The following is an 18,288-nucleotide window of genomic DNA, read 5'->3' on the forward strand; positions in this document are numbered from 1 at the left end:
GATCCGAACCTACATTTCCCAACGTTTTTGCAATATGCAGACACAGTGAAAGCAAATGGTGTCATCCCCGAAGCTATAAGACTACATCTTTTTCCTTTATCATTAAGAGATAGATCTAGAGCTTGGCTCTAGTCTCTACCATCAAACTCTGTCACTACGTGAAACGAGTTGAAGAAAGTTTTCTTAGCACGATATTTCCCACCTAGTAAGACGGTAATGCTAAGAGCCCAAATAAACGGCTTTAAACATAAAGATAATGAATTACTCTTTGAAGCTTGGGAAAGATACAAAGACATGATGATGCTTTGTCCACATCATGGTCTAGAAGAGTGGTTGATCATCCATACCTTTTACAATGGTCTCTTATATAACACAAGATTGATAATAGACGACGCCACAGGTGGCGCACTGATGGATAAACCCTACAATGAGGCCTATCAACTTATCAAAAGTATGGCCCAGAATCATTACCAGTGGGGAAGCGAAAGAACCTCCGTAGAGAAACCTCCAACGAAAGGCGGTATGTACGAATTAAGTAGTCTTGACCATGTCAACGCTAAGGTAGACGTTCTTACTCAAAAGATAGTCAACTTGACCATAACACCTGCAGCCACTGTGGCTGTCGTAGCACCAAACTGCGAGATATGCGGAGTTCCTGGGCATGTTGCCCCTGAATGTCAACTTCTAACGGGAGTCTCCATATACCAGGTGAACTATGCTCAAGGAACCCCTTACTCAAACACCTATAACCTAGGTTGGAAGAACCATCCTAACTTTTCATACAAAAATAAAATTGCATTGTATGCACCTAACCAAGCACCTGTTGTACCACCAAGATATCATAAAGCAGCCACAAATACTCAAAATGCTCCTAGGAAGTCAAACCTAGAAATAATGATGGAAAACTTCATAGCTACCCAAGCCCAAACAAATAAGTATTCCCTAAATCAAAACATACACACTAGTGAGCAAATCAAGCAGTTAGCAAACAAGGTAGACGCTTTAGCCACCCATAACAAAATGTTGGAAACACAAATCTCGCAAGTGGCTCAATAACAAGCACCTACTGCTGCCCCTACAGGCACATTTCCTGGACAACCGCAACCAAACCCGAAAGGTCGTGCAAATGCTATTATACTACGAAGTGGGACAAAACTAAACGAATCGACCGACCCTAGAATTCAAAACACAGCCATGCACCAAGACACTGGTAAGGTAACTGACAAGGAAGACGAATAAGAGGAAGATAAAAGCGAAGAGGTCGTAGAGAAAGAAGAACCTTATGTGCCTCCACCACTATATAAACGTCATATCCCTTATCCTCAAAGACTTGTTAAATCTAAAAGTGTAGAGCAATTTAAAAATTTGTAGAGCTTCTAAAATAATTGAATATCACGATACCCTTTACGAAAGTTATCACTCAAATGCCCTCATATGCTAAGTTTCTCAAGGAAATCTTATCTAACAAGAAGAAGATAGAGGATAACGAAACTGTTACACTTACTGCTGAGTGTAGCGCCATAATACAAAACAAAATGCCTCATAAGCTGAAAGACCCAGGGAGTTTCTCCATACCCTATGTAGTCGGAAAGTTTGTCATAGACAAAGCACTATGCGACTTAGGAGCCCGTATTAGCTTAATGCCCTTGTCCATACGCGAAAGGCTTAAAATGGGAGAACTAAGACCTATTAGGATGTACGTACAACTTGCAGATCGTTCTTTTAAATTTCCCATAGGCATGTTAGAAAACGTTCCGGTACACATAGGACAATTCTATATTCCTACTGATTTCATAATCATGGGTATAAAAGAGGATTCCAACATCCCTATCATATTAGGAAGACCATTCCTAGCTATTGCCGAAGCTATTATAGATGTTAAGAAAGGCAAGCTAACCTTTGAAGTTGGTGAGAAAAAAGTCGAATTCATTTTGATGCAATTCTTAAAGGCACCAGCTATAGACGATACCTGTTGTCTACTGGATGTCATCGACGAATGTATAAGAGAAATGGAGAATGAACAAACATCATACTCTGAAATACTGAAAATTCCAAGGCTTCCTACTTTTGAAGATGAAAATTGGAGTGAGGAATACCAAGATGACAACCTAAGCGAATGCCTAGCACTAACGCCCGATCATATGCCTTGCCCAAAGAAACCACCCCTAGAACTTAAGATGCTACCGAAAAATATAAGATACGAATTCCTAGACACTGAACTCGAGCGACCTGTAATAGTCAACGCATACTTAGGGCAGATAGAGACCGAAAAACTTCTACACTTTTTAAGGAAATATTCAACTGCTTTAGGCTACAATATCTCATATTTAAAAGGAATAAGCCCTTCCATATGCATGCATCGCATAATGCTAGAGGAAGACAGTAAGACCTCTAGAGAACATCAAAGAAGGATAAATCCCATTCTGAATGATGTAGTAAAGAAAGAAGTGGAAAAGCTGTTGATCGCGACTTTATGAGTCTATTGGGGTATTAACTGCAAGTGCACAGTTTAATCGCGTAGTAATAAAAGATATTGATCCCACAGGGACTTATGAATCGATATACCGTTTTCTAAGGTTAATTCGTAAAGCTAAGGCGGATGATACTTTGTTGATTAAGGGAAAAAAATAAAACTAAAATAAGATCTAGATTAAATATCAAATAAGCGGATATCGGTATGTAGTTCGTCGTAATTAGGGAATCAAATCTTCGTTGGTTTCGTAGTTTTAAAATAAATCTTTTCAGTAGACACTATTAATTTAAAAGCCTTTTCTCAAACTCTCGCTCTGTTGAATAGACTATGTCACTAATTAGTTAAGTCCAAAATCACTTTTTGAAAACAATAGAATCTATAGAAACTCTTTTTAAGAAAATACTAACCATTCAAACACCCTTGTCTCAAACTCTCGCTCTGTTGACTTAGATTATATAATTAAACTTAAATGCTTAACTCTCGTACTCACATTTAACCTTTAAAAATACTTTTTGAAAATGATTAGAATTTAATTAACTCTAAAAATTGCTTTCGCCCTGATTTAAAATTAATGTCCAATTAACACTGTCCAGTTAAAAGCTCAAACTTTCGTTCTATTGACTTTAACTTCTTTATGTCTTTTACTCTCGTACAAAAACTTTGGTGTTAATTCTGTAAATTGAGACCATAAAAAGAGTGATTGTATTTTTAAATAAATTTAAACCAACTTAGTTTCGGTTCCTTCATTCCGCTTACTTTACATACCGATATCTAAGTTTATTTAGCCAGACATGCTAAATAAGCCTAAACAATAATTATGCTTACATACAGCCATATCAGACAGACAATATAAATAAATAACAGTGCAGAGCATATATAAATTAAAACAATAAATTAAAGAACCTGTAAAATTAATAGAAATCTTGATTGTTCTCTAACTTCGATGTTTGAACACTCCACCACAAGCCAGTTGGATTTGTTCTTCACAATCTTCGATCAGACAGTAAAATAAAGGCGAAGGAATAAAATACTATGATCTAACGTAAGGTTAAACCCAGTAAAAATTACACAATAGTTTCCGGTGTAGAAACTATTGTGAGAAAATTAATTGAATGCTTGAAAGATTGACTGGAAAAGAAAAGAAATAAAAATTGCTAGGAAAGTAAAGTGCTGGAAAAAAATTAAAAAGGCAGTAAAATAAATGCAGTGCCGAAAACTGGAAAATTGAGAGAGACCGAGAGAGCTGTATGGTTGGATCCTTGGCTCTATTTATATTAGTCCAATTTGTAACCGTTTCCCACAAATTCCTTCAGTAAGTAACCTTCACGCTTCAACGAGTCAAACAGAAGAATAGGCTCAACGTGCCTCTGTTGCGCGTCAAAAGCCAAAAATATAGGAGTGGAGTGTGACGTTCGTCACACCATGTGTTACGCTCGTAACACAAGGTAGCAGGGCGTGACGCTCGTCACACCATGCGTGGCGCTCGTCACAGCTTCAGCGCTTAGGCAATTTTGGGCTGGGCTTTAGTGGAATTGTTTCTCATACTTTTTGCACCCCCTTTTCTTTGTTTTTCACGTATGCTTCAAATAATGTTGCCTGAAATAAATAGAAGGAAAATACCAAGTAATATCGAATAAAATGAAATAAATCGAATCAAATAATAATATAATTTAATTAAATCGAGTCCAAAAATGTGATATTATTTCATGTTATCAAACTCCCCCATACTTAGATCTTTGCTTGTCCTTAAGCAATATACAGTATAGAAATCAGTTTAAAGTATTAGCCGGATGAAATTTCCAACACACATCAAGTCGTAATAGGTTGCAAGTAAGTCTCGTTTAGAAATAACCTGAGCTTAATCTTAACATCAACAACTACCGTTACAACCTCAGACAACCTCACCTTATGCAAACCAGATCGAGTCACGCTATTATAGCCAGCCTAGTTCTTTTACTCTTATTTCACCCGTTTTCATTCTAGCGAAATCACATTAAGCCCTTTATCTTTTCGCGCACATAGTGGAGTAACCGGTTAGCGATTCTGATTCCCTTTTTAGCTTGAAGTTCTGGTACATAAGTTGGATAACTTCGTTATTTAGTCCATTGCAAATTGCGGGGGATCGGACCGTAGTCCGCCCTACCAAGTTCAGCACCAGAAACCGCTGAACCAACTCATAATGGATCATTCATACAATGTTTTTGTAGGGTCCGCAACCTTTGGATTAAATGATCGGGTAAGGATCACCTAACTTAATTAGTGCATTTCCTGATTTTCTTTTCTTTTTCTAATATATTGTCTTGGGAATCATTCACTTATATTCATCGGCTTTCCATGTAGTTTACTATTAGGATGGTGTCGACTTCTTGTATAAACTACTCGGGGTTACTATAAAACTAAAAGTTCAAGGGATTGGTATAATAGTTACTTAGCCTGATCTAACATGTTGAGGTTTTTAGAGTGTTGGGGCGGTAATGGTTTTTGTCTAAATTTTTCTCAAGTTTGATAAAATACGCAACCTTTATACTTATTGAGTGTGTTGAATTTTTGTTATGACTCAAGAAAGTTGAGGGGAATTGATAATAGAAATTTTTCACACTAGGGACTCAACTTATAATATATATTATAAAAAATTTTTTTTTTTATATATTGATAACAGAAAGGGAAATAACAATGAAAAGGGAAATACATACTTGAAAGATGAATGTTGAAAGAGATAACTGAAACAACGTTTTTCCCCCCCACTCTTAAATGAAAAATTATCCCCAATGTTATTAGAGAAAAGCGAAAAGAAAGGAAATAAAAAGATAAATATGCTTAATTTTGCCGACGTCCTCTTGTTCTCGGCCCCGGTGATCGTTGACGAACCTCTAAGTCATCAAACCTGCTGAGAAAATCGGTGAACCGTCGGTCGGTTATTGCATTCCTCGCTTCCTGTTGCTGTTGCATCTGGCGCATCAGTTGCATCACTTCGGTATTCTGTGCATGCATGGCATCAATAGCATCCATGATGTCATCATTAGTTGCTGGCCTTCTTCTTCGACGACGTCGGGAGGATGGACCAGTTGCGTTATCGGAAGGGTTAAGCGAGGCAGACTGTTGTTCAAGACCTTGATCACCTTGCTCCATTTCTTCAAACTCGTTCGGGGCCGGGTTTGCTTGTGTAGGCTCGGTAGCTTTGGGAGCATTAAGGTCGTAGATGAATCAGTCGGGGTTGGTGACATCAGTGAGGGCAATGTTGGGTAAAACAACGCTTGGGACTTCTTGGTTATTCACCATAAGATAATACCTTCCGCCTACCCTATTTTTGATTAAGCGGCTGGAGCGACAATAGCTTATATCCATAAATAGGGGTGGGAGAGCTTGTAAATTTTGAAGTCGGTCCCTTAGATTCAAACCAAGTGCTATGGAGGTTATTAATCCTCCAATCACGAAAGGTTGGCGGCCTCTAGCACATAGGGCGGATATGATGGAATAAGAAAGAGGCAACGTTTACCTTTGTATCCATTGCAAAGACGTAGTGGAGGAAGAATAATTCCTTGGCATTGACTTTGCTGTTGTTGGGTCGACCAAAAATGGTGTTTTGCAGGATGCGGATAAAGTACCGGATGGTTGGGTTGTGTATGTGGGAAGCAAGTAGTGCATCCCAATTATCGGTTTCCACACCGGATATTTTTCTAAAGAGGTCAAAGGCGTTTATGGGCCACTGTGAGTTCAGAGGGATTCTTGGGTGGACTTGGTCTCCTACAGGGAACTGTAGCATGGCACTCAACTGATCCTGGGATAGTGAGTACTCGGTGTTGAACATGTGGAAAGTGGCGGTACCGGTTAAGTACTCGTCGTCACCGGTTGGGGTGGAGTAGGAATAAGAACTTAAAAATTCTAAAGTGAGTGATGGGTAGGTAGGTTGATTGTATGTGCAAAGAAAGGTTAAATCAGCAAGCCTAAGCATCCATTGTATACCTTGAAGTAATCCTAATTCTTGTAAACAATTTAAATCAGGATACCTGGTAGAGACGACACCTCGTTGTTGAAATCGTTCGAATTGCTCTCGTTGATAATTATCATCTTCGGATCGAAAGATGATATTTCCGAATTGTTGGTTTTCCGCCATATTGATAAGTGGGTTGAAAGAAGGAGGAAGGATGAAAATGGATTTGTATGGAGAAATGTATGGAAAGGTGTGGTTTAGGGAGAAATGTATGGTAGGTATTTATAGGAAAAGTTTTGGAAGTTGGAAAAGGAGTGGGTGAGAAAAAAATAAATGTGGGTGAATGAATGGGGAAGGTAAAAAGTAGGGAGGTGTAACGGTCGTGTCCCCAACGGTTACTAACGTTCACCTATGTTGAAGCTGTCACGCTCGTGACAGAAGGTGTTACGGGCGTCACAGGCACTTGGTGTGTGTAGCACCTCAAATTTGCACCTCCTGTTTTGTACATTCATTTTCATTTTAGGTCATTAGCATTGCATTGTCTACTGCATAGCATTGCATTGTCCATTGCCTAGTGCAAGTCATCAGTCAAGACTGGTCAGAAGATTCAACGGTGCAAAGAAAGCAAGTGCATTTTCCATGGAATAAAAGCCCTAGGGTTGGTTCATTGTGTTCATGTGACCTAGGGATCATTTTGAAGTGGTTTGGCCAAAGATTGGATGTTCAAAGATCATCAGTCAAGATGCAATTCATCTGAAACCCTAGAAAGTCAACCAAAGTCAACTGTCAGTTCAATCATGGATTTGAAGGTGGGAGATGGTTAGAGAGGCCTCATTCATTTCCATACAAATCTCATTTGACATTTCAAACATCAACAATGAAGAATTTGAGGTCAGTTGAAAAGTTTCCAAAAATAGTAAGTGACCTGTAATTTGAAATTGCCAAAAATGGAAAGGTTTTCTCCTCAAGATTACATCACCAATAAAGCTTCAAATGAAATTTTGTCCAACATGAAAGTTGAAGATATTGCTCTCACCTTTCCAAAAAGTCCAAGAACATAATTTTCTCATGTATGGTTGAGAAGATATGGATCAATCATTGCCAAGTAAATTTGAACTTCACAAGTGCATAACTTTTGAACCATAAGGCCAATTGAAGTGGTTCTTTTGCAACATTTCTCTCTTGTCATGTACTATCCAATTCATGCATCACATATCATGCATTTTGATCACAAAAATATTGGCATTTTCATTTGAATTTTGGAGGGAAAATCCAAATTCAAAAATCATGCATTGCTTTTACTTTCAAACACTTGCATTTGGTGCCAAAGTGGTTTTTCAAGGGAATTAGCACAAAAACCGTGTACTGTAGCATTGGCATGCATTACATGAGGGTGAATTGACAAATTGGCATTACACTCCATTCTCACTAATCCCTTGGCATTGGCTTAATTGTGATTAAGAGTTTCATTAGCACAGCATATATATATAGCATAATTATAACAGAAATTGGATTAACAATTCATAATTCTCAGATCTAGATCTATTTCACACTTTTCTTCACAATTTTCTCTCTCATTTTTCTGCAAATTTCTTCAAAAGCATTGCATGTTGCTTGATTAATCCTTCATCCACAAGCATAGTTGAAGATTTTGGAAGCAAGATTTCAAGGATTTCGTGCAGATTTGAGACTGTTGAAGCTCACCTCCATTAATGGCAGTTGAAGATTCAAGCAAAATCGTGCAAGCTTAACCTCTAAACCTTCATCCATTCCATTGTACAAGAGTGTTGGAGCAACTGTTTGGACATTACAAGGTTTGAAAGCAGCAAATCCAGTTCTGCACTTCCATTAAGGTTAGAAATCGCGTGCCTTAATTCTTGAAATTGTGATATGCATGTGATAGATCTTTCAACACTGAGTGCATTGAGCTTTGAATCATCAATTTCCATGGAGAAATGAAGTAGTTATGTTGAATCTAAGTTTGATAGGTGAAACTTCTTTTGCTCGATCCATCAATGTTAGTTTGAATTAGCACTAATTAATCATTGATCTGTGATGTATGATGAAAGATGAGTGCAATGGTGTATTTGTTTTGAATTTCTGGACGATTTTGTTCTTGGCCTGGGAAGAACATGATGAACTGTATGAAGGTGCTGATGAACTCGTTCCTAGACGCGCATAGATCCGTTAGGCTGAGTTTTTTAGGGTTTGCATGTGTTTGTGTGAATCGTTCCATGTATTGGTCCACGTTGCACTCACCTAGCGTTTTGATTGGTGGCCTCCCCGCGTTGACTACGTTGACTAGCCAAGGATTAAATGAAACGACGCGTTTCATCCCTTGGCGCCTGATCCATTTCAAATGATACCACTCTTCGATTCTGGCTTGCCACACTATTTCAATTGCATTTCATTTTTTTTCATTGTTCATCCATGTTATTCATATGCCTTGGTTTCATGTTTTTTTTATTTTTTCATTCATTTCAAAAATCATAACTCCATGAATATTAATCCAAATGACCTGGGAATTTTTGCATGTTGTTCCTCATGATTTCTAGTTTTTTATGACTATTTTTCCAGAAATTGTGCATGGTTGGAATTTAATTTTGCCTAGGGTTTGTTCACATGTGTGCTATCTTGTACCTTGCTTGCCATTTGATTTGTGAAATGATGAGATTTTATCCAATGCTCTTGAAACTTTGCATGCTTAAACTAGACATCTTTAGGGACCTTTTGGTGTAGAGTTTGCATTTTTAGCATTTCTGGTTGTTGAGATATGATCTGGTTAATGTAGGTGTGACAATGTGTGTCACACCATTGCTTGCTCAACTTGTTGATTTTCTTTGCCATGCCAAATAAATGCCAATTGATGTGATTTTTGCATGATGCTACTTCTAGATGTTAGGATTGATCATGAATTTTTGTAGAATTTTTGGATTCATTTCTGATTTGTTTGGTATTTTTCTTCCTGGATGACCATTTGTGGACTTTTGAATAGTCATGAACTTCAATGATTTGTAAAATGCTGGATATGTATCATATGAACTTGAAATTTTGCACATTGTTTCTAGACACTTTGAAGTTTATTGTGGCTTTGGTTTGATGTCTTTATCATATTTGGATTCTGTTTTAGGCTTGTGTGAAGTTGATGTACCAACTGTGGTCCTATTTGAGCTTGTTTGTGCTTACCATGACTTGATGAATTTGATTACCATGCTTCTACTTGTCCAAATGCCTTGAATTTTGGTGGCATGATCATGTTATATGTGTTGTTCAGCCATGAGTTTTCTGGAGATTTATTGAATCATTTTGGAATTAATGTAGATTTGTTCATTCTGTTGCTTCTATGAGCTTCCAACTTGCATGCTTTGCCTTATTGGACTTGTGCAATGATTTTGGTGCATGATATGGATGTGGAACCACTTGGATGTTGTTCTTAATTGATTGAGCTTGATTCATGTCAATTTTCATGTTCTGTTTTGAATTATTTCTCCCTCTTTGACCCTAGGCCTTGTCCTAGTGGTTGGTGCTTATGTTTGAGCTTTGTTTTCAAGATAAGGAGCATATGGTCATAAGGGAATTGATTCATTTGCTTGAGTTGGATTATTTGGTTGATGATTAGCTAATCTTGACTTGTTTTGTAGGTGGCTTGTAGCTCATTTGAGTTGAGCTTGTGCCTTGCACATTGTTGCCTTGCTTGTTTGACTGTGTACAGTTAACTGTTGACTGTTGAACTGTCTGTTGACTTTTTGAGTTGTGTACTGACTAAGTTAGATTGTTTTCAGGTACATTAGTTGCTTAAGTTCTTTTGAACTTGCTTTTGTTGTTGCTTGGTTGCTTAAGCATTGAGGTATAACTTCTCTGACTTCATGTAGTCTGGAAGACCTGTCCTGTTACTTGGGCCGGCACCTGTCTGAAGCCCTCCTTAAGAGGCAATGCTTGTGTTTGTTTATCTTTTGTGCCAAGCAGGAAAAGTCCTTTGTTAAGGTAATTGGCAGATACAAGAGATGTGCAACCCATCTCCTGCTAGTCAGTGTGTCGTCCCTTTGCTCACATTACATGTTGATGCATTATGGATAATAGCCCAAGATCTATGTTGAGTCAGTCTTATGTAGATAGAAGAGTTCCAACTTTCTGAACTCCCACACTTTCATTTGTCTGAAGCTCTCCCAGGTCAGGGATAAGAGCTGTGAAGTCTTATCTTCACTTCCCATTTCATCTGCTTCACCCTAACTCTCAATGTTAGGGTTAAGAGCTAACATCACCCTGTTATAGTGGCTTGTTTGTCGAGGTTGACATGACCCCTCGACTAAAGCTTAACCTTGTGTGAGCCCACTTTGCTTGTATATAGTGTGTGCTATTTGTGCTTGTGTTTACTCAGTTGCTGTTTAGGATAGCTTGCTCCCTGTGCAAGTTAGATAGAAACTTCAACCTAGGACCATGGTGAATTTACATGATAACTATTAGGCTCGAGTTAGTCTCCCTTCTAGTTCGTCATTTCCCAGTCTCTGGTTAGGTTAGAAGTTCTTTCCCTGCGTAGGGGAACTACGTCACCCTGATCCTCATACCAGATGAGGTACGTAGGCAGGAGATGAGTTGATCTCTCCGGGTGCCCTTTTGTTTTGTTTGTGTGAGTTGTTTCTCCTTTTCTGGTTGGAGTCCGATGTAAGTCCAGCGATTGGCATTCGGTTTCCAGTTTCTTTGTTGGAGTCTGACGTAAGTCCAGCGATTGGCAATTGGTTTCCCGTGTGTGCGTTTGTTGGTTCGGAGTCTGATGTAAGTCCAGCGATTGGCATTCGGTTTCCATGTTTGCCTGTTTTTGTACGGAGTTGACGTAAGTCCAGCGATTGGTAGTCGGTTTCCTGTGTGGTTTTGTTTGGCGTGCGTTAGCCGAGCTACGAGTGCTCTGATTCTTCTTTAGTCCGAGAAGATACGTATGCATAGGATGCGACATCCTAGCGAGCACGTTTCCCTTGTCCCGAACTACGTCGACTCTGATGTTTGTGCCTGACAGACTACGTAGGCCCAGGATGCGATATCCTGCCGAGTCAGTTTCTTTTGTCTTTCTGTGTCTCCTTTCAGCCAGTGTGGTGTTTGTGAGCAGTTTTAGCAACCTTTATCCTTCCTTTTGTGCGTGGATCCCGTCGAGTACGACGGATACGTAGGGGTGCTAATACCTTCCCTTCGCATAACCGACTCCCGATCCCATCTTTCTCTGGTCGCGAGACCATGTTCTTTCCAGGTTTACTTCGAGCGTTTCCTTTCCCTCTTTTGGGATAAATAACGCACGGTGGCGGCTCTGTTGTCTTGTTTTCCCGCCGGTTTTTCGCGTAATGCGACAGCTGGCGACTCTGCTGGGGACAATAGAGAAGTTGACCTCTTGCAGGTCCATTTTCCCTAAGCGAGTCTCTCCTAGCGCTCTCTAGGATAGGGTTTAGGTTGCTTGTGTTGCTCTATTTATTGCATTTATGATTATTATGTTGTATATATGTGCATATTTATTTGCATGCATCATACTATCATTGTGCTGTCTTCTGTACAGATGATTCCTCTGATTTGGGGTGGGTGTTCTGAGTGGGGCTAAAACCCAGGCCCGAGTATACACCTAGGATTAGTGTGGTCCCATGTTGCCTCTCATGTTAGGTCAACATGATCTTGGCAATGTGACATACCACAACCCGGACGAGGTTCATCTGAGAGAGCTCTTCCGTTGTGGAGTATTCCACTCTGGTTGGGTTACCTCTTTTGAGCTATTGACTTCGGTGACCGTTCTTTCCCGGATTTTTGGTTTAGACGATCTTAAGAGAGCTACAACGGCACACCCGAAAGGGCAAACTCGTTGAGTATCTTTGCCCGATTGTCGAGACCATTGTCCGCCTTAGGATGACCTTGTTAGAATTCACCTGTGAGGGGAGGGTTTGATTCTTGCAAGTACAGGTTTCTGCCAGTGATGCTGTGATGGTGACTTTGGTACAATGGATTTATGGATCTTTATTTCTGGACGCCGGAGGTTTGACCCTGGTATTGATCAGAGGGTTCTGTTTATTTCGGATCCCTGGGCTGAATTTGAGGGTACTTGCTCAGATGACTTTGGGTTTCAGATGATCTTGGGTCCCATATGACTTTGATCTGTGGTTTCCGATGCCGAATTCAAGCCGAAGCTCTGACCCTGTGCCTTGTGATGCACAGCCAACCAGTCATGTTCGCATCATTTACATCATAGCATGTTTATTTTCCAAAAAAATAATGCATAAAGAAAAAAGTTAACCCGCATGTGCATATCCTTTTCAGGATCATTCATGATAAAATAGCATCCGCATCATACGCATATCATGCACATGTCATACTTGCATTACAGACATGCTTGGGAGAGACTTCTCACTCCGGTTCCTGACTGAGACAGGATAGCTGATCAACGACCGCACCGTTACGCAACCCGGCTCAATCATCATAGGAACATGGACCAGGTTCAGGCAGAATTGACTGAGATGAGGGCAAACATGGCCCAATTTATGACGATGATGCAAGGAGTTGTTCAGGGGCAAGAGGAGTTGCGTGCCTTAGCCCAGATACAGGAAACCGTGATTCCGCAGTCCAACCGAGCGTCGCCAGTGGGTGTACCCGTTCATAAGAATGTTGCTGCTGCTGCTCCCGCCACTGATTGCGCTGTGGGAGATGATTTGAGGGGTAGTAGAATCAATGGAAAGCCTCTTGCTACAGAGACTGTTAATATCAGAACAACCCGTGCTCCGGTTCGCCATCCTGGCTCTTCAAGTTCTTCGAGTTCTAAGAAGCCATTCTCTGGGGCACCCAAAAGGGGAGAGAGTGAAACAAATGTTGTGCACCGTCGGAAGGAATGTGAACAGAGGCCAGTATCAACAGGTTGTTGCTGTGACTATTCCAGCAACTCAACCCCAACAGCAAAGAAGACCAACTCAGCAATATCAGCAACAACAACATCGTCCTCAACAGCAGGCTTACCAGCCTCACAATGGTAATCAAGCCAGTACAAGTAATGAGAGGAAGAAGATCATTTTTGACCCGATTCCTATGTCGTACACAGAGCTGTATCCCTCTTTGATAGAGCGGAGCTTGATTACTCCCAGAGACCCGCCGGCTATACCCGTCAACCCTCGGTGGTGGTATAAGCCTGATCAGCACTGTGTGTATCATTCGGGTGCTCCTGGTCATGATGTGGAAAGCTGCTTTCAGTTGAAGAATAAGGTGCAGGACCTTATGAGATCAGGGATTCTGAGCTTTGAGGACTTAGGTCCCAATGTTAATCGAGCTTGAAGATAACAAGCCCCGGGCTGGCGTTGGCTTTTCTTCTGAGGTATTCGACGAAAAGGGTTGTTCAAAAGCAGAAGCTGCTGATGCAAAGGATACTGACATCTGTCATCCCTGGAGGGATCTGTCGCAATTGGGTCACTGTGGGTGTTCCTACAGTTGTTCATAAGTCAGAGTAATAATCACTTTGTTTAAAAACCCTTCTCCCATGCCAAAAGGAGAAGTGATGACATTGTTGGCAACATTTGAGCAATGATATTTTCATTCAAATAAAAGCATGTTAAAACATTTGTTTTTCCATTTGTTTTTTCCATTTTCGCTTTTTGCATGAAATTGGTGATCACAAAAAACCCTAAAAACAAGAATAAAAGCAATCTTTTCATCTGCATAACGATTGTCTTGTTTGTTTTCCAAAAAGCTTTTCATATCAAAATCATTATGCAGGTTGATTCCTAAACCCATTGAACATAATGATCCGACGTCATCTCCCAAATTTTGAATTCCCTGTATTCGAAGCGGAAGAAGATGATGTTGAAGGGATTCCTGACGAGATTTCCCGACTTCTTGAGCAAGAAAAGAAGATCACTCAGCTGCATCTCGAGAATCAGCAGAACAGCCAACTGGGGCATTAAAAAAAAAGAAGAGAAAAAAGAAAGAGGAGGGTGCAAAATCAAAAGAAATCAAAAGAAATCAAAAGAAAGAAAAAGAAAGAAAGAAACAAAAGAGAAATAGCACCCTCAAAGTCCCAAGTTGGCTGATGCTGAATGGATTCAGAGTCGTTACGACCAAGTGAATCTGATCGAAAAGAAGAGATTAACTGCCACGTGTCATGGTCAGTTATATCAGCAGAGAGTGAAGAAAGCATTTGATAAGAAGGTCAAGCCTCGTGTGTTCCGAGAAGGTGACCTTGTGCTCAAGAAAGTCTTGTCTTTCGTGCCCGATTCCAGGGGCAAGTGAACCCCAAGCTATGAATGTCCATATGTTGTCAAGAGAGCCTTTTCAGGCGGTGCTTTGACGCTTACAACAATGGATGGAGAAGTTCACTCGTCCTGTGAATTCCGATGCAGTCAAGAAATACTTCGCCTAAAACAGAAAAAAAAAAGCAGAATAGCTCGCTAAGTCGAACACCCCAAAGGGCGACTTAGGCAAAAAGGAGCGTCTCGGTGGATTGAAAACCCGAAAGGGCAGTCTAGGAAAAAGTTAGAGACATTGAAAAAAAAGAATTTGCATCCCGCTAGATTGAGCACCTCACACTGGGGAAATCTAGGCAAAAATTAGGGATTTGGCAAGTAACTGCATCATGACAAGACTGTGCTCTACATCTGTCATCCGTCAGGAATTCTCGATTCGTCGTCGGCTGAAGCTTCGAATACATCGAAATTCGGAATGGTAGAGAAAAGGTCATTATGTTCAATGTAGCCCTCTCCAATATATATCACCGATTTCACACTTGTACAGATCTATGGAGTCTTGCCATTTGCAGACTATCATTCCATCAAATCAATTTGAGCTTTTATCCAATTATTTGCACTCTTATTTGTTTCAACTCAACAAATGTTTTGCATGTTTTAATTGATAAAGTATCATTGTTTTCAAAATAAACAATTTTTTCACAAATTGTTCTTAAACAAAGTGAACATTCACAATGATGGAAGGATACTTAGGAGATCCGCAGTGCTCTCCCAAGGGTGGTATGATTACCAACAGGTAAGACATTTGTTCGTATCTCGAGCATAATTGTATCTTTTTCCTGTAGAACCTCTTATGGTTTCTCCTCAGCGAGGTTGCTCAGTGCAGTGTTGGTTGAAGATGTTCATCTTCATGTCCCCGGCAGTGCAACATCCTTCCTCCAAGTCCCTGTTAGCCCTATCGTGGGGCATCCCCAGCAAGTTCGCTGTTGGAACACTTTTTTGGGCCAGTTCCCAAGCAGAAGGTTTATTGAAGATTTCAACTTTCGTCTCTCCAGCAGAGCAGTCTTCTCCTCTCCACGGCATGGGTGCTTGTCTTTGGAAGATTCGGTATTTGGTGGATTGGCATCCCAGTAATCCGGCATTCCCTCAGATAGATCCCTCAGCGGATTTGTCGGCATGATGAGCTTTCTCAATGCCTATCTATCCTCTTCAGAGATCTGGTTGCTTTTTGATATCTCTGATCTCCAGCATGAGTTGTTGTTGTGGCGTGTCTGCCTGTATATTGAACTCTTTCATCCGGTTGTGATTGATGATCCCTCCGGAAGCCTCTTGTGGCCTTCCTCCCCTGCAGGATGGTGTTGTCCCCTAACATCCTAGTCTCCAACAGACCTTCTTTGCTCTCTGGTGATTTTGGCCTTCCCTCTGGAAGAGTAGTACCAGATAGTTGATTCCTGGACCTATGTGTGTTGAGCATGTCTGTTTGTCAGCATTCCTCATGCATAATGCATACATGCATAATCATAATATTCAGGTACTCATGTTGCATCTGTTGCCGTGTATCTGTTGATGGTTGTCTCCTGCTAATTGGTGATACAGATCTCCCCAGTAGATCCTCCCCTAGCAGATGTGGGTGTGTCTGATCTCTCCATATAGAGTCGACCCCTTAAGCAGAAAGTGTCTGTCATTTCCTTCTGCGCTCCACACTGAGTTATATCCTCGTGGATGACGGTTGTTTTCGTTCCCTCCCTGCACACATAATGGGAGGGGTTTTCCCTATTGAGTTCTTTCCTCATTAGGATGAGTCTTGATTCAGTCTGCCTTTTTGGATCGATCCTAAACTGGCTTCCTTATGGCTGTCTCTTGTGCTTCCCTGAGGTATAAATGAATAGTTGCTCACTAACCGGCACTCATTCATCTTATCCTCAGCGGAATTTGGTGGCTTCTACCTACGAACCGGTAGTTGTAAGTCCTATCGTTGTGGTTTTCTACCTACGAACCGGTAGTTATAAATCCCACTTTCATCCCCTAGCAGAGGTAACCTTTGTGGTTCATTCTGGTTGTTGGCGGATTTTGCGGTCTTCTACCTACTACCCGGTAGTTGTAAATCCTTTTTTCTCACTCTGTCCCTCAGCAGATTGTTTGTTGGCTTCTACCTACGAACCGGTAGTTGTAAGTCCTCTCTTTGTGGTCTTCTACCTACTAACCGGTAGATGTGAATCCTCTGTTCTCCCCTTTGTGGAGTCGACCCTTGTGCTCATCCTAGTGATGACGGTTACTGTTCCGTGGTTTTCTACCTACTAACCGGTAGATGTAATCCCCTCTTTGTGGTTATCATTATCCAGTTTTCGGTATTGATATTCTTTTCACCTTTCGGATATTTGCTTTGATTAAGCAACTTTATCCCTCAGCGGGTCTTCCCCTTCCTCGTGGGTAATTGCTCTGAGTAAGCATTTTTATCCTCGGTGGGTCCTCTTCCATTCACCGTTTGCCGGTAATGTTTGTTGTTTCCCCTTTTGATTGGTCATCTTTACATACCCAGTCTCGGTATCCCGATGCCTCTCGATGTCGGTCGATTTATCCATTTAACAACCTACAAACCGGTTATGGATAATCTTCCATGCGAGTGTATTATCTACGTTTTGACGGCTATAGATAATATATCTCATGCGCTCTTTGGTTGAACCCTTTGTTTGTTTCCCCAACTGAGTAAGATTCGTATTCCTTGTGGAATCGAATGTCCATCCTTTAACAAGTTTGCTTTCGCTCTCTTCAGGATGATTTCGGTCGATTTATCCATTTATCAACCTACAACCCGGTTATGGATAATCTTCCATGCGAGTATATTATCTACGTTTTGACGGCTATAGATAATATATCTCATGCGCTCTTTGGTCGAAGTATTGTCCTTCCCAGCTGAGTAAGATTCGTATTCCTTGTGGAATCGAATGTCTATCCTTTAACAAGTTTGCTTTCGCTCTCTTCAGGATGTTGAGTGTTTTGGAACACACACCAATTCACGTTTTCGGTCGATTTATCCATTTAACAACCTACAACCCGGTTATGGATAATCTTCCATGCGAGTATGTTATCTACGTTTTGACGGCTATAGATAATATATCTCATGCGCTCTTTGGTCGAAGTGTTGTCCTTCCCAGCTGAGTAAGATTCGTATTCCTTGTGGAATCGAATGTCCATCCTTTAACAAGATTGCTTTTCTAGCCCTCTTCAGGATGATGAGTGTTGTGGAACACAAACCAATTCACGCTTTGGTCGGTCACCTATTTTGTGCCTACAACCCGGTAGCCTTGGTGTTCCTTCCTGTCTGCTCCCTGTCGTGACCTTGATCCCCAGTGAGCTACCTCTCCGTTGGTTTCGATAAACGTTGAGTTTTTTTTATGCGTCCGTTGACGTATAGTTGTATTCCTTCCCCCGTGAAGTATTCTCCTCTCCGTTGGTTTCGATAAACGTCGGGTTTTTCCTAGTTGTCCGTTGACATCTAGTTGTATTTTCCCCACAGGTCATCCGCTGATGTCTGGTTACCTCTCTGTTGGTTTCGATAAACGTCGAGTTTTTCCTAGTCGTCTGTTGGCGTCTAGTTGTGATTTCTATTCCCATTCATCCGTTGATGTCTGGTCACCTCTCTGTTGGTTTCGATAAACGTCGAGCTTCTCCTTCTCCGTTGGTTTCGA

General features: G+C 40.8%; 1 non-coding gene across 1 annotated transcript; it reads right to left on the bottom strand.

Annotated features, from left to right (window-relative positions):
• Positions 1–216: 216 nt before the first annotated feature.
• LOC127090294 (small nucleolar RNA R71) lies at positions 217–323 on the bottom strand. The gene has a single exon (XR_007791818.1). It is a non-coding gene; the product is annotated as a small nucleolar RNA R71 (small nucleolar RNA).
• Positions 324–18,288: the final 17,965 nt, after the last annotated feature.

The sequence above is a fragment of the Lathyrus oleraceus genome, chromosome 5, assembly GCF_024323335.1.
Source record: "Lathyrus oleraceus cultivar Zhongwan6 chromosome 5, CAAS_Psat_ZW6_1.0, whole genome shotgun sequence".
Classification (NCBI taxonomy): domain Eukaryota; kingdom Viridiplantae; phylum Streptophyta; class Magnoliopsida; order Fabales; family Fabaceae; genus Lathyrus; species Lathyrus oleraceus.